Genomic DNA, 22,141 nt, shown 5'->3' on the forward strand with positions numbered 1-22,141 from the left:
ATACGTTGGACTTTATGAAAAGAAGTAATTAGCATCCTTTTCTTGTGACAATGTTTAAGTATTTTTATGTTAAAATTCATATTAAAAATTATGTTGTTAACATAATTTTTTATTTATTTTATTGGAAAATTCTGCATACATTTTAGGTTAAATGCTGTCATTTTCAGGGGGTTATGCTACTGTATCTTACTGAAATTGGCTTCTGTGGATCACTAGTGATATCTGCATTTTCCTTGTTTCGAACATAATTTGATCATTAATGACACACAGTTGATTTTTATATATATATATATATATATATATATATATATATATATATATATATATATATATATATATTCCATATTTTCACCAAATTAGGGTAAAGTAAGAATATTTATAGGGTAATTATCTATTCCTTTTATATTTGACTCATAGGAGGTTGCATTATATAATATATCATAATTAATATTTTTTGTTTGTTAGGATTTCTTCAGTATCTGTTTCTGCATTTTTATTTACCTATTTAGAAAATCAATAATATGACTTTTTATAACTTATTTGATTTCCTAACAAATGTGTATATGCTCTGAAGAAGTAAAACTAATTATTTTTGTTTAAATCTGTGGCAGCTTTTTATCTAAAATCTCTTTTTAAAATTAAATATCATACCATATCTATGAAAATATTTCTAGATTTTCATCTTTAGATTTGGCAATATTCAAATGTATTTATTTATTTATTTTTATTTACTTATTTTAGTTTATTAACATGGAAGATTTTCTTGTTTGAGACCCTTTTCAGTGATGACTTGTGTCCAAAAGGCAATGACAATTGTTCAGAAAAATATTTGCATGATAAACCTCATACAAAGTGCATAATGCATGCTGACATAATGCAAAAAAATATGAACATGCAAAACATTAGATTAAGGTTATCTGTATTATAAATACATACAGAAAATGCAATAAATGCTAATGTATTACTTAGCAATTGATTATCCCAATCTTTCATGTTTTTTGCTCCAAGTTGAGATTTTTCCATAAATGTGACATTTTAATAAATGCAATGGCTTAGTCCTATACAATGTATCTTAAAGTATCAGAAGTAATGTTAATTCATTTAGGAACCACTCATTAAATTGCTGTATTTTAATATGATATGATGGAATATACCATGCAATAGTTACTTTATACTTTTTAATTTCAGTTTAAGGAAAGTTGCATTATCATCTGACATAAGAGATATTATGAAAATAATGTATATCAGATACCAGCAGTCTTGTTTACAGCTACAATTAGATTTCAGGTGCCTACATTATAGAAAATCCAGCTCCAGCTCCCCTACTAGCAAAAGTCAAAGAATTTTATTGAATGCAGGTATTTATCAGAATTTTTATTGGCTGAGGGTTCAGATATGGTTATGATTATAAACTGTGCAGTTGTTTACTTATTTTGACTTTGTATGGAATGTACATTGATATAATTTTCAAGATTTCTTTCACAGGGAAAGGATTTCATCAGTCCGTGATTTTGGATTACTGAAGTTTCAAAGAACTGGGATCTGGTAAGTGAGATTTGATTAAATGTAATTTTGATGGGTCAAAGTAGACCCATATATATATATATATATATATATATATATATATATATATATATATATATACATATATATATATGTATATATATATATTTATGGGACCACTTTGTAATTTCGAAATAATGAAATCTTGAATTTCAATATTTTGAAATCACAAAGTCGAAAACCCAACCACAACTCACAAATTCGAAAACACACAACTGCAAAATTCAAAATCCCGTAATTATGCTACACATACAGTACACATATAAACATACACAACCCCCCCCCCACAATCAAACAAATTCACCTAAACTACATATAAGCAGAGGGGAAAGCCACCCCTGCACCTCCCATGTGGGGGGCTGCATCCCCCACACCCCCTACTTATATATTCTAACGTTAAGATCGCACAAACAGAAACACAAATGAAACTCACACGCACACATCTTACAGTCCCTCAAACACACATGTAACAGTCACAACACACACTTACACACACTAAACCCCTAACCAACATACTTACACATACAAACAACAAAATTAAACCCAAGCATCCACATACCATACCACCGGAAGCAGAAATTCAAAATATCCGTGCTTCGGGATTTTGAATTTAGCGCTTCTGCCGGTTTTAGAAATGTGAGTATGCGGCTTTGTAAGTTCAAAATACTGAAATTCGAGATTTCAGTATTTTGAAATTACAAAGTGGACCTATACACACACACACACACACACACACATATATATATATATATATATATATATATATATATATATATATATATATATATATATATTGTATTTTGAGAGTAACATTTATTTTTACATGCAATGAGTTTTTTTCCATCTTCTTTTATTATAGAACTTGTTTACATTTGGGTTTTATCACAGGGGTTTATTTTGAATCTAGCATTGTATTTCCTTTGGATAGTGATGGCTGTATCTATGTAGTCATTCACATGTGCACAGAAATTGGCCGTAAATGATTCTGTAAAAGCTTTGGGGTTATTGAGTTTGAAGGGGATCTTGAGTTTAGCCAGGTCATCACTCAATTTTAACAGATTAGCATTGCCATAATCTCTGAATATCAAGGTCTTGGAGGATGCATCTGGCTTCATTCCTCATGTGAATATAATTAAACTGACACCCAATTTTCCATGAATGCTTATTAAACAAACTGCCAGAATTAAAATAAATACCAAATAAGAGAACACCTTCCCTCGGTGGGCTTAAACCACCAACCTTGTGGTTAATAACTGGAGATGCTAACCAATTTTACCAACAAGATTTGCGTTTGTTTTATTTCATCCTATATGAAGATTACAATTATTTTGTACAGAGACAGGACTTATTATGGTAATGACTGTTCTGCATACATTCCTAAGTAGTTTAGCATGTAAAAAGCAGTTCTCTTCCAACTTTTGCAAACAGCAACGCAGAAGTATTATTTAAATAACATCTCCACAAGTATCAGTGAATGTAAACACAATGATCAATCACACAAAGAAAAAAATGATAGGGAATCTTGATACCTATGCAGCTCCTTAAGAATCATATTTTCATTACCATATGGCCCCTTATAACTAAAAGCAGCACTCAACAATGACAAGGGCAAAACAAACTAAACAAATATAGAAGAAGAAGACTCTGTATTCTTTTACTGTATTCAAAATATAGGTTTTGCAGAACTTGTCAAAATGATACTATTATCCTGAGCAGCAATGGCATCGTTATCAACCCCTCCCCCCACTTCCCATTTGTCTATGGGGCCAGGATATCACACGAAGGGTGACCAAATTTTATTTTATTTTAGGTAGCCATCAGAGAATTATGCAGTTTTGCTCTGCTCTGATAAGAAAAGTCTTTGATAACTTCTGTTGTAATGGAATGTTGAAGAATATAAAGGTATTCCATTTCCTTAAAGTAAAAAAAAAAATGAAAAGAACCCAATGAATATTAATTATTTTCAACTGGCATGCATTCTGTATTATTGAAAATCAATACATCTATGACATCTTGAATTTGAAACAATTGCAACTATTACTTATTAAGACATTATGGCATTTGCAAAGAATTATGAATTAAGAAATACATAATTTGGCTTAAAGTAGTCAAACAATATGTATACCACATACCTTTTCATAAGTAATTTATTTAGGATAAATGTATTAACATAAATGATCAGTATTGATTGCAGTAAAGGATACATGCACCTTCTACTAGAAATATCTAAACAATAGTAGATGAAAGTTAATACAGACCCATTTCTTAAAGTGAAATACATGTCCACAGTTAGCAGTAATAATTTCCTTTGCTGAAATCCTATCAGCTTTAAACTTTTAGAAACACTGACATACTTCCAGTTATTTGAATTGAATTGTCTCTTGAGGGAAGCTTATGATTGGTACATTAAGTCAATCTCTAAAAGTGTTTTTTTTTCTTTATAGGAAACATTTTTTAAAAAGTGAATGCAATTTTTTTCTACCGATGGAAAACAAAGTTTGTTCCTAACTGTATGTAACAAGAAAACTTTTAATGTGGCTATTATTATTTTTTTCAAGTTTTGATAAGAAGTCGTCAGGTTCTATCAGTCAATATAGTTGCATTGCTCCACTTTTATAGACAATTGCATATTACAACTATTTAAAGAAACATTTTTTTAAATTAAAGATCTAGTTGGAAGAATAGGACAAGATGTATTTTAACAATAAATGTATGAGATCTCTCAGCACTCAACAAGGGAAACATATCTTGAAAGTTAAATACCTTCAATTCCTACATTTGAATGATATTTATTATATTTTCACCATCCATCTTTGCTGAAACTATAAATTGCAACATTAAATTTCCAGCTTCTGTTTTCTCAATTTTCTAGTTTCCATATGAATAGAGTCTTCTATTTCAATAGAAAAATAGCATGTGCCTTCCTCCTTCAGTTGAACATCTACCTCATATAAAGGAGTTTTAATGCTCTTAACCTGTTTTCCATGTCAATATAGCATTTTAAGTCAGTGGCATGAAAAATGCATTCTTGTATATTATTCATTTTAAGCTAAAATTACTACATAATCATAGCATACCCTTCAAGGATAAAATCATTTTTTTAAAATATATATCCAAGCTAGAAGTCTGAGAATGCGTTTAGTAGTCATTTTTATACCAGATACTTAGTTACATGAAACAAGTCTTGGATTTAAAATAAACAATAATAATTTCTTACAATAATCCTCCTGAAGCAAGATTTTGATAAACACAAGAATGTTTATAGTTTAAGAAATAATTTTTGTTTGTCAATATATCATTTTCCATTGGAACACCTAAGATCTGTCTCTTTGGTGACCAACTTGCATAGAATTCATCTGCAGTGAGTTTGTCATCTGTACTTCTTGAATCTGCATGGTAAAATTATATTGGTGCCACTCTGATTGTTATATATGGATATAACAACTTTAACAGGGAGAGTACCTGTAAGGAAACAGGAAAACAAAGGTAGCGCTTAATATCTTTTCTTGAGATGAAATGCAAATTAATAAAAATGCCTTAATGTGTAGTCCATATGATATCAGTCAAGTATGTTTCTACATGTTTGTTCAGATATGTTTAAATGAAATTATTTTTTATTAAATAAATGAAGATATAAATGTAAATACACATTTCATCTTCAAAAAAAAAAACTTCAAATGTGCACCAAAAGTCTGTAACATGTTGCTGCTACAAGCAAAGACATATAATGTTATTCATCACTACTAATAAAAAAACAAATAAATAAATAAAACCTAAATGAATGTGCTATTTGGTTGGCTAAACTAATTCCTTCTAGTGGTGGCTATCAAGTTTAGCAACGACAGCCATGATAATGATATAGTATTATCAGTACTATTAATAATAATAATGATATACCATGAAATAATGTTCTAGGACTGAAAAAATGCAGGGTAAACAACATGAAACACATTGATATGATCTAATGTCATGCTAACTTAACTAAACCTTTATTTTACCCTTTTTTACTGCTATATTTGACAGTGTAAATATTTACCAAAGTGACTATCATCTTATGTTTTAGTGATAGTGGCTGGAACTGTGTTTGTTTTTCTGTGTACTGCATGCTATTGTGTCACATACTACTACTGCTTTAAGTGAGTGTTATCCTTGTCATAAATATTGTTAATTTTCTACTTGCATTTTGTGGCTGGAACTGTTTGTTTATTGAGTAGTGCATGCTATTGTTTCACCTACTACTGCTTTACTTTAGTGCATATTGCACGTGTTTGTAATACAAACATTGCAAATGCTATTTTTTAAGAATTATGCTGTGGTAGTGAAAACGGATAACAGTACTGCATACTATATGTCCACTTTTAGCCTGATTAGCTGCTTGTTTTTAAAACTATACTAAGACTCCTAAACTTGGAATAGCGACTCATTTATTATTGTGATACAATCTGTTAACAGAGCTGCTTACCATATGGCTGTTCTTAGCTTGTCTAGCTACCCATTCCCCTAAGGACTGCTTTTACAAGGAAAACGTACTTGATAGCTGTTGTCTGACATCTAGAGTAAATGTTTAACATCAAACAAGGAACAGCATTGTAGAAAACCTTAACAATTATTACCTGCATCATAGTCTGATTGAAAGAGTCGTCTATAAAGCTAGTGATACATTTTAACTGTTTGTTGATCATTTATGTAACTAAAAAGCATATACTGTGCTTCATAGCTGTACAGAGCTCCTGTACTGCCATATATTACATAGTTTAAGTGACAGTGTCATGCCTGCTTAACTGGTGGCTAGTTATTAGTGCTGATAAGGTCTTTCTCATAATAAATGTTTTCTTTCTAGGTAGTCCCCCTTAAACTACCCCAGTATAAGACACTCCTGACTGAAAGGACATTACCCTGAAAAACTTACCTGTTACAAGTCTTTGAAGTCCAACCTGCAATTTGAATAAGGTTTATACCATAACATGTACTAGTACCTTAACACTCTACCTATGTACTGTTTAATGCTGCCCTGGGTCTAAAGGCACCTCTAGGCTTCCTTCATATTGTGTAACCTAGTTAGATTTTCCCTAAGAATCTTACCTCTTTAACCTACAAATCTACCCTGCACACAGTAATTTCATCCGGCTCCCCTGCACATAGCCCATAAAATATACCCTGCAGCTCTTAATTAATCTCTGCAAGGGGACAATCTATAGCTTAAAAATAGCCAATGCATTTGCTGTAAAACTAAACCAGTAAAATAAAACCAAAAAGATATATCTGGAGTGAAATTAAACTAGTACAATACAGCCAAAAAGCTACATTTGGTGTAAACAGAAACAAATGAAAAGATACATTTGGTGTACAAAGAAAAGATAATGAAACGAAGTATCCAACAACAAAGGCAAGGCACGAAGAAAAGGTTGACTGTTTAATTAATAAAGCGCTTTTCGTTGTCGTATATACGGAAACTTCTTCAGATTCAGGAATCTGAAGAAGTTGCCGTATATACAACAACGAAAAGCGCTTTATTAATTAAACAGTCAACCTTTTCTTCGTGCCTTGCCTTTGTTGTTGGATACTTCGTTTCATTATCTTTTCATTAGTTTGTTGTGTATTTCATTAGTACAAAGAAAAGAAACAAGTTAGCCCAGGGATATAATTTGAGTTAGTGTTAGCCCCACTGTGCTCTGGCTCACTCCGCTCCCCTCCCTGCCCCCTATTTCTACCCGCCCCCACTAGTGCTACATTTTAACTAAACTTAGCCACTCCCCTCATGCTAACCACCAATCACTGAATCTGCCCCACCCCTGTACCCATTTCCTTCTCTTCCATTATTCCACATTCTGTAAAGCACAGTCTTCCATCTAACTACCTTACAATCACAAACAGCACCTCTCATCATCCACCACACCCACCCCATCCCAAGCAGATCTCTCACTCATGACCAACCCCAACCAAACCATGCCCAAACTACCCAAACCCACATACATACACCTCTTACTATTGCTCCTAGGTTTATCCACCCTCCCACTGCTAACTTCCATCACCAACCACCAAAAACAACTTAATTTTATCCACATACCAAGAAAAGCTACTTCCACTAACATTATTACAACACACCCTTTTACTCAACTAGTCCCACACCACTACCAAACCTTCTTTATTCACCACTATGCACACAGATTACAGCCATCACACTACCAGTCCCAAACAACTATAAAGAACTTTAAGACCCTAAGCAAACTACTCAATCTCTATTTTAACCTCATAACCCAACTCATTAGCTGTGGTAATATACCCTCAGCCTGAATGATACCCTACTCCACCAAGACAAATGCACACTCCTCATTTTAAATTTAAATGTCAGAAGTATACTAAACAAAGTCCACGACCTTCATGCACTACTCTCCTATTATCAACCTGAGATAGTCATACTAACAGAGACTTGGCTAAAACCAGGCAACCATAACAATGAAATCACTCCACCAGGTTACAATATAATTTGTAGTGATAGAATAGGTAAAAAAATGGGGGGTTGTTGCTATAGTGCATAAATCTCACCTCATCCTTGAGAAAGTAGACATAACTCCAGACCGCGATAAAGTTGAACTCATCCTAACAAAACTAAAACTTTATGATAGTAAACACATCAACATCATAGGATGCTACATCCTTCCAGGCAACAATATTCCCATTACAGAAAAACTCCTAGAATGGATATCTAACTCCATCCCCCAGGAAAGCATAGTATTAGTAGACCTTAATACTGACTGGCAAAACTGTTCCAGTCATAACCCACTCTCCTATATTAACCTACATGGCCTAACCCAACTCATCACTTCCCCCACAAGAACAGACAAGAGAACCAAACACCAATTCACTCTAGATTGGATACTCTTATCCCACCCATCACTGCTATCCCTAGCAGGGTGTCTACCAGACACCCTGAGTGACCACCAAGCCACATTCTTACTCAGATCAAAATCACCACAACTGACCCAAATATCTATGCACCTAATTAGAAACAAAAAAAACTTTAACTGCTCCAACTTTATAAACAGCTTGAAAATGTGCAACTGGACCCCCTTAAAAAACCTACTGCTTGATGAAGCTGTACTATATTTCAATACTACATTCTTAAACACCCTTAACCATCATGCCCCCTCCAGAACAAAAAGAATTAAAACTAAATATGCCCCCTGGTTAACCCCAGACACAAAAATTCCTCCTCAAAAAAAGAAACGAGGCCTGGACCAACTATCTCAACAGTAAATCCCAATTGAACAAAGAAATATACGTTGAACTACGAAACAAAGCAAAAACCTCACCAAAACAGACAAAACATCTTACTACCAAAAGTTAAAGGATAAGCACAGGAACAACCCACAAAAAGTTTGGGCAGAAATTAACTCTATTCTACAACCAGGTAAAACAGCTCCCCCAACCCCAAAAATTGATAACCAAGAAGACATCCCCACTCAATTTAATAAATACTTTACAGAAACCATCCAGACCATTGCAAACAACCAACCCTATGACAATATCCCCACCCCTGCAAATCCACTCCCCCCCCAACTAGCAATTGACCCAAGTTGAGCTTCCACACAGAACCAACCAAATCCATTGAAAAACTTCTCTGCAAGCTCAAACCAACATCTCTAGCCACAGATAAATTACCCGCTGAAAACCTCCACCTTACTGCAGAAGCCATATCATATCCTGTCTCCATTCTAATTAACAGATCCATCTACAAGTGTATAGTACCCAAGCTATGGAAAGTATCACATATCATCCCTCTACATAAAGGGGGAACCTCCCTGGAACTCAATAACTACTGTCCTATAGCCATACTACCCCCTTTATCTAAAATTTTAGAGAGGGTAATACACAAGCAAATAATGAAATATCTCCTAGAAAATAATCTAATAGCAGCACAACAACGTGGCTTTAGACCCTTCCATAGCACCACCACTGCACTGACAGAATTCACCAGCATTGTCAATACTCACAGAAACAATGAAGTCCTTTTATCTGCTACCTTCCTTGACTTGTTCAAAGCATTCAATATGGTTAACCACAATAAACCCCTTCTTTCACTAGCAACTCTAAACCTTACCACCCCTGCCATCTTCTGGTTCAAAAACTACTTAGAGGGAAGGAAACAAGCTGTTATGTTGCAAAACCAAGTCTCCCCCTCCCTACAGTCTCCCTAGGAGTACCACAAGGCTCCATCCTGGGGCCACTTCTTTTTACCCTCTTCACTAATCAGCTCCCAAACAGTATTCCTGAAGCCTCAGTAGTGCAATATGTAGATGATACCACCATAATATGCGCAGCCATATCAACTGGCATCCTTCATTCCCTAACACAAGAATGCATTTCCCTAGCAGAAACTTAGATTACAAACCAAAGGCTCATTCTGAACCCAAGTAAAACAAAGCTAGTACTCTTTAGCTCCCACAGAGCCACACCTCCCACTGATTCTTTCTTCATCTCCTCCTTTACCAAGACCACAATCACCCTCACAAATCATACCAAACTCTTAGGGTTTGAAATAGATAATCACCTTAGATTTGACCTACATATTTCTATAACCATAAAAAAGTACATAAAAAACTACTGTATCTCAATAAAAAAATCCTCACTGACCACTCCAAAACTACAATAGTGAGGACTCACCTACTATCCACCCTACTTTATGCCTCCTCCATGCTTACAAATCTCCGCAAATCTGATCTAAACAAACTTGATAGTTGTTATAATAAGATAGCCAAATTTGCTACAACCTCTCCCATCAGAACACATCACTGTGAATGCCTAAAAAAACTCAATTGGCTAGAACTACCACTACTACTTCAGCTCAATCAACTATCACTAGCCCACAAAATAATACATAACTATGAAAACACCCCAGCCCTACAAAATCTTTTGCAACCCTATACAACATCTAGGCCCTTGAGGTTTAGCACACAAAACCTCCTCAAAGTAAGCAAATATAATAATGAAGCTGGTAAATCTGTCTACAGCCACTGTATAGCAACAACCTGGAACTCCCTTCCTGCCCACATAACACAACAAATCCCCATCACAGTTCAAGAAACTTGTTAAAACTCACTTTTTGAATAATCGATTGTGCTCCTGTATCCCCCCTGGCTAATGTCTCATTAGAACACTTCACCTAACTTAAGTAACTCTGCTAAGACAACCAATCATAGTACTGTACCCACTTAGGACTGTTAATCTACTGCTCATCCCATCTCTTCAGGAGTTAGGAAAAAACTACCCCAGTAATGTTGAATTTTCCATAAGCAACTAAGACCAGGAGAAGACATATTGTAAATCAATTTGTTATCCTTCTCAACTAAAACCAGGCAAAGACATATAGTGAATCAATTTGTTATCCTTCTCAGCTGTAGTGAGCATCATCTGCTCTCTCGGAGCCTTATTCTACATCTCTCTGCTTTTACTCTGATAGCAAATCTATCACAGGAATCCTAAACTTAGGAATATCTTCTAAAATGTAATATTATATTATAAAGAACGAATGTATCCTATCTGTTAGTTAATATGTATGTCGAAGTTTCTTTTATGGAAATTGTATGTCAAACGTCTGTCCTTAAAACTATGTTTTGTAAAAAAATGTTCTCTTGGAGCTTTTCTCCCCGGGCCTCCACTGAAAATGGACTTGTAATCCAGTTGGACTCTCCTGGTCAACAAATGTGAAATAAATAAATAAATAAATAAATAACTCTCAGTGGCAAGAGAAAAAGTCTCTTACTGCGCCCACTAGACATCAGCAAACAAAAGATGGTTGTACATGCAAAATGTGCTGTAGATATTTGTATGAGTTTGTTGTAATCACATGCATATAGCCATAGAAATTAGTCATTGTACATTGGACTTAGATAAGAAAAGAAGATGTTTTGTTTTAAATAATGACAATGCCTAATACTGTTCAAATCTATGAGGCAGGATTTAACATTGGTGGCAAAATGTATCCACTATGGATTTATGGTTATAGGTAAACCATGTGAATCATGGGTAAATGCTGACTCAGATGGAGTCAAGCAATCATTTTACTATATTAATATAATGGCAAAACTATAGCTTTATTTATATGTATTTTGTTGAACAAATCAGTCCCATTAGGCCAACAGCCTCTGTTCAGGGAAGACCTGAAGTCACAGCCATACTGAGTAAGGGAAATCTGTCAGCTGCACTGGGGAAATTCATTAAGTGCTGTTGGATTTGTTATATGCATATGAAATACTACCGACTCAGGCAATTGGGCCTGTGTTAAAATTCTCTACCTATGATGCAGTTAGTTCTGCACATATAACATGGTCTCTTCTGACATTACAGAAGATCCAAATAAAAGAAAGAAGGAAAGAAAAAGAAAGAATGAAAGAAAGAAAAAGAAAGAAAGTAAGAAAGAAAGAAAAAGGAAAGAAAGAAAGGAAGGAAGAAAGAAAGAAAGAGAAAAAGAAAGACGGAAATAAGGAAAGTAAGAGAAAGAAAGAGAGAAAAAGAAAGAAGGAAAGAAAAACAAAGAAAAAAGAAGGAAAGAAAGAAAGAAAGTAAGAAAGAGAAAAAGAAAGAAAGTAAGAAAGAAAGAAAGAGAAAGAAAGAAAAAGAAAGAAGGAAAGAAAGAAAGAAATAAAGAAAGAAAGTAAGAAAGAGAAAGAAAGAAAAAAAGAACAAAACTTCTGTTTTGACAGCTTCATGGATATCTGAGACTTATTAGTGCAAGTCGAAAACTAACAATAAACAAAGTGCAATTCTACATGATTAACAGTGGTGTGCAAAATAAGCTTGTTTATTAAAGGCATTTTTTCAGGGAGTAAGTCCCCTGTACCCCTGATGTGGTAGTTCTAAATCCCCATTACTTATCTTTTGGTATTTGTTTACCGGAAAGTCCTCTGGGCCAAGAAGAACCCATTTTCAGTGGTAGCCTGGGGAGAAAAGCTCCACAAAAGCAGTTACATAGTATAAAATTACATAATACTGGAACGGTTTGTATTAGCAAGAAGCCTAGTCATAACAGACAGTATAGATACTGTAAAATGCATTCTGAAAGTAATAGAAAAACACAAGAGATTGAAGTAAATCCAATGCACATATTCTAGTACACTCTAATGTGAGTGTACACTCTACAGTATACTCTATTGTGAGTGTAGAAGTTGAGTAATATTAGAATTAGAATAACTATCAAAGATATATATATAGCTATATATATATATATATATATATATATATATATATATATATATATATATATCTTTGATAGTTATTCTAATTCTATATTAGAAGTAAGGAGATATTCATGCAAGGAATGGTGATTGTGTAAAAGTAATAGGAGTCAAGTTTCTGGAGGATGGAAGTAGAGAAAAAAGTTGATATGATGTAAGGAAGAGGAGTCCAGTCTTAGTAAGATGGCAGTTACAGCATCTGGAGTGCCAGAGAGTGGTGAGATGCTGCTTTAGAGCTATTTTGGAGGAAGAGATGTTACTGTCCTAATAGCTAATGGAAGTGCATTTTAAATTTTGGCACTCGAGAAGGAGTAGACCATTTGACCTGCTGGGAGATTTGGTTGTCAACTTGCAGGAGAAATTGTTTTCAGATCTGAGTTATCTATTTGGGTGGTAGTGAGTTAGGATTAGAGACAGGGCTAGACAGTCTGATGGATTGTAAATAATTTTATGTGCTATGGTTAATTGCAGGTATGTTAGGTGAGCTGGAAGTTCAAGCCAATTGAGTGATTGCAAGGAAGAGCAGTCATGGTATGAATATTTGGAATTGGTTGCAACTTTGGCAACTTTATTTTAACAGGACTCTAGCTTATTTTTTAGGAATAACTGGATATTGATGAGGAGTGGGGATCCATATAACAGTGAGGGGAGGAGGAAGGTACAGGCAAGAGTTTGTTTGTTTGGTAGTGCAGTTAAGAATATTTTTATGTTTATACAGGGATCCTATTTTTTGGTGTATCTTTTTGATGGTTCCCTATTACACCATTGCAAACACAGGTTGTCGAATGCGTCTAACAGTAAAGCATGAGAAGGCAAAATAGCAAAGCAGCGTTTCAGTGAATTCTTTCCCTGGGAAAGAATTTGTTTGACCGCTTATGCTACTTTGCCTTTTCAGCACTGTAGTGCAATCTTGGAGTTGGTATATTTAAGTAGGGAGGTGTGGGGGGCACACTCCCCTACTTAAATAGCCCCCCATGTTAAGTAATGTTTTACTGTTCGTTTTTGTTTTTATATTTGTTTTGGATTGTTTTCCATTGGAAAATAATCACTGTTCTGAAGTTTTGACATAAGCTTTCACTTACATAGGGTCGATTATCTGTCGTACGCTCTTCTGAGCTTGCGGCATGATGATATAGACCCCTTTTTGATAGAGGTATGGACATGGAGATCAAAAGTAAGGTTTTCATCTAAGATGACACCCATTAGTTTTATTTGAGGTACTACATCTATGGTGGTCTTATTTTGAGAGTATATGATGAATTCTGTCTTATTTATGGAGGTACTTTTCTTGGGGTGAATAACAGCAATTTGTTTTTTTGGGATTTAGAGAAAGGTGGTTATATGTCATTCAAGTTTTGGTGGAGATGAAAGCATTCTTGGTAGTATGCAGAAGTTGGGTAATAGTAGGTAATGGTAGAGTTATCTGCATATTGAACTTCTGTACCATTCATAAGCTTGGCGTGGAAGTCGTTAATGAAAATAATTACGAGTAGAGGACCTAATGAAGAACATTACAGGACACCTGTGGATATTTCAAGGAAAGGAGAGAAAGAGTCTTGCCATTTAGTAGACTGTTGCCTATTATTTGAGTAGCTGGTAAACCAATCTAGGGTCGAGGGGGAGATAACTAGGTTAGAGAGTTTGGTGAGTATCAGGGAGGTGGGAAATAGCATTGAAGGCGTTAGAGTGGTCAAGAAAGAGTGAAGATATGATTTTGCCAGTATGTGGAGCTCAATTGACTGTATCCAAGACTGATATAAATGCAGTAGTTGTGCTGTGGTCAGGCCGAAAAAAACTTGCTGAGTGGGGTAAAGAAGCTGATTTTGAAGTAGATAACTGAGAAGTTGATTATGGAAACATTTCTCCAAGATTTTAGAAAGTGGGGAGATAATAGAAATAGGTCTAAAGTTTGAAATATCTGTATTGTTTCCACCTTTGTGGAGGGGTAGAATGTAAGATTTTTTCCAGAGATATGTAGGCCTCCTGGATAGATCTACTGATGAGTTGCTGACAGAATAGAGAATGGCTTTTGCTGACATCTGAAGGTATTCTGGGGGTAGGTGGCCAGGAGTGTTAGAGCATGGTTTCAGTTTGATAAGCAGTTTTATGATAGTAGCAGTGGGAACAGGAGAGAAGGGAATGGTAGGGGGGGTAGTAGTATTTTGTGAGGTGGGCTTAGGTGGATGGGAGTCACTGCCACTATTGATTTGGGGAAAGGCTGCTGCAAGGCTTGATATTGCATTGATAAAATGAGTGTTGAAGAGCTTGTTTCACTAGGTGTTTTGTCTGGATGTGGACAAGGGTTGTTTTTGGAGCCAGAGTTTAGCAAAGATGAAATAGAGTTCAAGAATTCTGGGGGGGGGGGTTGTTTATAATTATTTTACAGGCCAAGGTAGTGTGCTTTTCTGTCACTGTTTACTTGTCGTTTTGCTTGATTGTGAAGCTGCATGAATTGTAGGAGGTCAGACGGATTTTTGGTTCTATACCATTTTTCCAAGCTTTGTCTCCATCCGCCATGATTTCTTTTGTATATCTACTGAGCAATATGGCATAATTAGTTTTTGATCTCTTTTGTTTTATTAGGGTTAGATTATTTAGAATGTCCAGAAAAGGAGATTTAAAGAACTCAACAGCTTCATCACAGGGAAGGACCTTTAGTACATTCCAGTTGATTTTTGTCAAGGTTTCCTTTAGGGTTGTAGGGTTGAAATTAACTAGATTTCTTGTATGTTTATATTGATGCTGACATGCTGTTGGGGTGTTTTTGCATAGTATATATGCTGGAAGATGGTCACCAATGCTGTTGGCAAGAGTGCCTACTGCTGAGATTTTGGCTGGGTCGGAGAATAATATCCAGTCAAGTACTGAGATGCCAGCATTGTTTTTTTTGGGGACTGATTATGTCTGTAATTTAGTTGAGTGAAGTTAAAGAGATTGATATTAAGTAAAGGAGATTGATTTGAGATATTTGACCAGTTTATGTTTAAATCACCAAGGATATTTTTTTTTTATTTTTTTTTTTATTTTGTTTGATATCCAGTCAAGAATGTCTTCTAGCAGGGAAATGTTATTGCCTGGGGGAATGTATATAGCTGTGATGCAGAGATTCTTGGAATTATTCAATCTTAAGAATGATATTAGTATCTCTGCTGTGGAAAATTGTGGAATAACATACGATTGAGTAGGTACTTGAGTAGAATATAACAATTCCTCCTCTTTTGTGTGATCTGTCAGCCCTAAGGAAATTGTAGCCTGGGGGTGGGAATTCAGTGTTTTTTATATATGGTTTCAACCAAGTTTCAGTTACTGCTATTACATTTCTGCTCAGAGATACAGCAATTTCAGATTTAGTTTGTATTTTTGTCTATCCCGTACTTATTGCTTTGTACATCTAAGGACCATGTTATTCCCTTGAACTTAACAGAAATGCAAAGTCATTCTCCAACTACACTTCTTCTGTTCCCCATTCTTCTCACTTAAGCACACTGATAAATGTCCTCCAAGTTATATGTACACAGTATAAGCAAATCTTTCTTATTTCTTGTCCATCTGTGTGTCCATGGAGACAAAATGGTATATGCCCTCACACCACAGCAGGAGTCAGCAAACACGTGAAGTGAGTGAGCATTTATGTAGTGTTTTGTGCGCACTCATTCATGCAGATAAATATTTATGCATAGAAATTTTCAGTCATTCTAGCTTTGTGACTTGATACATTTTGATCACTAGATTCACTTTTTACAATCTTATAAATGCACAAGTATCCAGTAAAATACTGTTGTGCATATACCACAGACATAAGAAGAGGATAAGTGCAACAAAATCCAAAAACGGAACCCCGCACACACACATACTAATATTCCTAAAAGATGTTCGCATTCCAAAATATTTAATAAGGCAAATAAAGAGAAGCAGGTAAATTTAGGTAAATGAAATGCTAGACTAAATTTTGGGATAGCAGTGTCTATCTGCTTGCAGCTTCGTTTGTAAGAGTTACTCCTCCTCATAGCAGTATATCCAGTATATAAAGCTTTATTTAAAAAGTCCCAAAAGCATTGTAGTTATGCAGCTAATAACTTTATTTACAGAAGTTACTCTGCCATACTTCAGCATTTCCGGTGTATATTTTTCACTAAAAAATAACTTCTGAACATGGTACATTTATGCTGTCCTGAATCCATTCAGAAAATACATCGTGTTTGCTTTCTGATTCTGGTTATTTGAACAATGCACACTGCAAAAAACAAATATTTCCTCAAGAATATATGCGGTTGAGACCCATCTACATCATAAGGCAGATAACATGTGTCATGTATAGGTTCACAGATGTACACTAGGCTAGCAACCACTACGGCCCTTATGAGCCCATCTGTGCAACCCAAATGTGACCCACAAACTTGATTTATATTCGATTTATAGGAGGTGATTTACTGATTGCCTCTGTCTATCATAGATATAAGAGCCAGACCAGTGGGTAATTTCTGATTACCGATCCATTGATCCAAGCTGAGCTTAAATAGGGATAGGGAGGATCTCTGATTCACATGGATGGGCAGCCTGTTCCAGAAAATGGGAATACTTTGAGAAATATTTCTCTCTCTCCAACAGGTTCTTTTTATGTTTCAAGAAAAAATTAGGTCTTTTAATCCAGTAATTCTGATGTTATTTGTTCTGCTGATATGCAAAAGGTTCATCAAAACAGGGTCCAGTAATGCCAGGCAAAGATCATCACTCAGAAGTCTGTATGATACAGAGTAAAGAGCCAAAGCTTTGAGGCAATCATTGTAGGATATTGTGTTTACTCCCTGACTAGTGAATCGACTTTTAAAGGTGTTTTTTGTTGACATAGTCACCTGGGGTGACAGACGTTCAAAAAGGTGCCATAGTGCATTTCTTGGTATTGAATTTTAAGCCATGGCTTAGGCACCAAGTGTGTTATTAGAGCTTCCTGAAGGGTGTTCTCATCTTGGGGATATTCAATGACTGCTCCCAGTTTGCAATCATCTGTGAACTTGGTTATCTAGTGGCCTTTGACAATGGCTTTGACATCCATGAAGTAGATGCCAAAAGGGAGCAGACCTACCACAGACTCCTGGCAGACTCTACTGGTGACCAGCTTCATTGTGAAGGTGACCTCACCAGTTGCAACCTCCTGGGTCCTATCAGTGAGCCAGCTAACTATCCTTGGTGTTACAAAGTGGTTTATACCTATAAGTTTGCCTCGTGGTTTTGGCGTCTTTTCAGGCTTGTTGGCTGTTGGTGAAGCACCCACCAAGAGGAGAAAATGCTGAGAGAAGAAAGGAGCCACTTTTGAGATTTTAAGTATTTTTCCTCTGTTTATTTGTTAAGTTTGTTGACAATGCCCAAGTGGGGTATGGTATCAAATGCCTTAGCCAGATCTAGGTGGGCAGTATGTACCATTTTCCCCTCATCCAATGTCTTAGTGACCTTTTCAAAGAAATCAGTCAAATTCAGTGAGTATGACCTTACTTTAACAAAGCCAAACTGAGATGGATTATTACCTTACTTTGACAAAGCCAAACTGGGATAGATTCTGTGTCTGGGCATCTCCTATGTCCTTGTTAATTTCCATGATAATTCTTTCCATGACTTGCAAATAAAACAAATCAAACTAATGAGTCTGTAGTGTCCAAGACCTGTTGTTCTTCCCTTATAAAGGGGGGGGGGTTGTCCATTGCAGTTCTCCATTCACGTGGCACAAAGCGTAATGACTCCAGGGATCGTGATATGTTGAATTTTAGACTATTCAAGAGGCATCCTGGGTTGTTATCGTGTCCCAGTGAGGCAGTGTTCTTGGCTTTAGTGACAGCAGCCAGTGTATGCTTCCAAGTTATAGCTGCAGGGGTTATGTCTGAGGGCAGTTTTGGGCAGATGGCTGAGGGTTCATGGGTAAAGTTGGAAATTAATTTGTCCAACAACAGGTTCGCTATATCCCCAGGCTTGGTGAATGTGACACCATTAACCAGCAGTTCACTACATTGCTGTGTACTACCCTTGAGGTTTCTGACATAGCTGTAGAAGGCCTTAAAGTTATCTTTTGTGTGGGAGGCTATTTTAACCTCAAAGCTGGCTTTGCTTAGCATAATTAGCCCTCTTAGTTGCCTATTTAATTTGCTAAGAGAGTTTTTATCTTTATGGGAATTACTCTTCCTGATTTTTGCGATATATTTTTCACATTTTTTTCTTTTGTTGTATATTCTGTTTAATTTGGGATGCTACAAGGGTGTTTGTTTCTGTGGCTATTCCTGGGATTACTTATGGTAGGTGCAGCAGTGTCTATAGAGCCTTTGTCATGGCTGCACAGAGTTTCTGAGATTAATTCAGCACAGGCGGGTGTGTTCTCAGGGTTTGAAGGGACACTGAATTTTGACAAACCATCACTTAATAACAGGTAATTTTCCTTGGAATAGTTTCTAACTGTTACTGGTTTTGCTGGGATTCCTGAGCGAAGTTTGATTTCAAAGGAGACAGCTTTATTGTTGATCTTGCATTGTTCTCTAATATCTGTGAACACAATGTCCAGTATGTTGACACCTCTAGTGGACGTATTCACAATTTTGTCAAGGGTGTTTGTATTTATGTAGTTCAGCAATCTTTGTGCCTGTAGATTTGAGGCTCTGTAGGATTCCAAGTCTACAGAGAAGTAATTAAAGTCTCCCATAAGTAGTGTGTTAGGTTGAATGGTAAGTGTTTCCGGTATGTCCAAGAATGCATAGCGAGCTTCTTGGGACATGGATGGTGACCTATAGCTAGCTAGGATTTTGTCTGTGATCATCTGCACATGGAGGAACTCCAGCCTGGCATCCTCTTTGACTACCCAGTTGGTATGTCTGTTAGTGATGTATACCTTTAGCCCTTGTTTGTGCAGGTACTGATATAAAAGTATGAAAGGCACTGAAACCTTGCACTGCAAGAGTATTCTCTGCAACTTTAGACCATGTCTTAGTGACTGTAAAGACATCTATATTATTGAGTGTGAGGAGGGCTTGGAGGGAGTGTATTTTTTTTATTTAGGTTCCTGGTATTGAGCAGTAACATCTTAAGGTTTTGATGAGTTGATTTTTGCTCTTTTGGGTTGGCATGATGCTTGGGGTGTTTGACTTACAGACACAAGGTGCTGGATATGATTCTCAAATGGGGTAATTGGCTAGGCTTAAAATGGACCACAAGGGCAGTTAGCCTAGTAGTAACCTATGATCCTATGATCCTGTGGTAGGTTTGTCAATTTGGCATTGCTTAAAAAGGCACTATCGGGGTGGACAAAGATTTAGTCAGTATTCAAAACCCAAGAGGAGAAAGGTTCAGACCATCCTTGGCAAAGTAATGTGGTCTATTGACCATGTCCTCCAATGCTGATAAATATTGGATTCCCTTAGAATGACACCAGAAAGTCAGACAGTTGATGAAATCAATATTTTTTGTTCATATTGTGGCATTATCCTCAGTGATGGTAATATGCAGTTCAATGCTAAGTTCATACCAGCTATAGACAAACATTCTGAAGGCCCCATAATGTCTCTCTTCATATAGTGCAGGGAGGGACATCTCATGTAATTTACACCTACATGGACTATGATGGAATCATACTGGTACCGGTGGTGCAGTGACTTGAGTGAGTGCTTGATTTGGCAGAACCTGGCTCCAGATAAGAAACTAACAGGTATCTTCTCCTTTATTCAGCCTAGTTAGAGGGGCAGCAGTATATCTTACAATGGAGTGCCCTATTATGAGACCCCTGGGAAGTGCATTTGCTTGCCTTAGGGGCTTAGTGTTTGAGGGTCCACTGAGAGTGACAGTACGTGTGATGTTAGGTGTTGTTTTTTCCTAGTGCCTTTGGGATTGCTCAGACATAGCTTTGACAATGAGTGGTCAAGGTGATCTCTGTTGTTTAAGAAGACTGTTTTGAAGTGCCAAAACATATGTTAGTCTATGTGTGTGTTGTGTGCTATGTGAGGTTGGTGCTGTGTGTGTGGTTTTGAAAACCTAATGTGCACTTGTATGTGAGAGTTTAGCCTCCAATGTCATTACTTAAGTACACGTCTTACATACTGCATATGCTTCTTTAAGGATTTTGTCAGCAAACATGAGACAATTGCTATATTGTCTCAAGATGCCATCTACCAAGCTAGCTACAGAGAAGTTATGAAATTGCATATCCATACTGTCCAAGCTTTTGATTTGTGAGTTACAAGGGAGTGGTGTATTGGAGTTAAAGGCTATTAAGTATGCTTTGTTGGTACAAACTAATAAGGGTGTTTTATTGGGACAAAGTATGCTGAACAGCACTAAATTTTACTAGTTTTTATGTTTATACAGTACTGAATTCTACAAAATCTGTAGGTATTAACATTCAATGCCCACCTAGTTGCTATACGCTTGTCATCTCACAAGGTATTTGTACTATATTGATGCTTTACAGATTACATTTGCTTTACAGATTACATGGACCATTCTGCAGTAATAATTTACTTTGTGTGTGTTTGCTATTGTACAGAACACTGCTAACCATGTATACTTGCAATAGTTCTTGCAGCACAGGAAAAAAATAGAAAACTAAATAATGAGCCATCTAGCCAATAAAATGACTGCACTATAAGTCCTTTTGTGTATTTTTCAACACAGATAGACTAGGCAAATGCCTCCTGCCACAAGATGAATAAACCCTAATGTAAAAGCATAGTAGAAGAGACCCAGAACTGGAATGCTAACACAAATCACTTAAACAGCTAACTGGAAAACCCTTGCTGAAGGCAATTTCAAGACAGTCTTACAGCAGTAACTGAGAGGAAGAGATTTTTTTTTTACAAAAAATTCAGTGAACTGCAGGCATAAAAGCAGGTAACAGTAGTGATGATCTCTCAAAATAACGTAAGGGTTGTGATACCCAATCAAAGGTAGCTAAGTATACCAGGATGGCACTGGATACAAGTAAAGCACTTCTGGAAAGCAGGCTAGGACTCCAAGCTTTGCTGAGCTCCTGGAAACTGAGCCGAAGATAATATGTAGTAAAGGAGGTTTACTCAAGAGCAAGACTGGTTTGCTGGAGGGGGGGCACTCAGTATCATGGGTCTACAGGAAAGAACGGGTGGGAAGAGGACAAATAGCTTTTACAACAGTCTATAGCAATGGAAATCAGATTAACATAAGGAGTGCATGGCTGAGACACAGCCTTATAAAACAACAGCAGAAGGATGAAAGGCTTAGGAAATTTTCAAGGAACAAGCAGGCTAGCTGGAGCTCTTTCAGAAACTTTTAACGATGCCTTGATGGGGGATTGGGAAGATGCAGGATGCAAACAGGTAAATGATAATAAAAGCAATTGA

The 22,141-nt window shown here is 36.2% G+C and overlaps 1 protein-coding gene across 2 annotated transcripts in view; it reads right to left on the bottom strand.

Annotated features, from left to right (window-relative positions):
* Positions 1–3,298: 3,298 nt before the first annotated feature.
* Positions 3,299–22,141, bottom strand: part of LOC122794691 (IgGFc-binding protein-like) — a 478,182-nt gene continuing 459,339 nt past the window's right edge. For both annotated transcript variants that reach the window (XM_044063322.1, XM_044063320.1), the window contains one exon: positions 3,299–5,025. The gene's annotated coding sequence lies outside the window, so the exon portion shown is untranslated. The remainder of the gene's footprint in view (positions 5,026–22,141) is intronic.

Source organism: Protopterus annectens, chromosome 2.part1 (assembly GCF_019279795.1).
Source record: "Protopterus annectens isolate FY-2018-M chromosome 2.part1, PAN1.0, whole genome shotgun sequence".
NCBI lineage: Eukaryota > Metazoa > Chordata > Ceratodontiformes > Protopteridae > Protopterus > Protopterus annectens.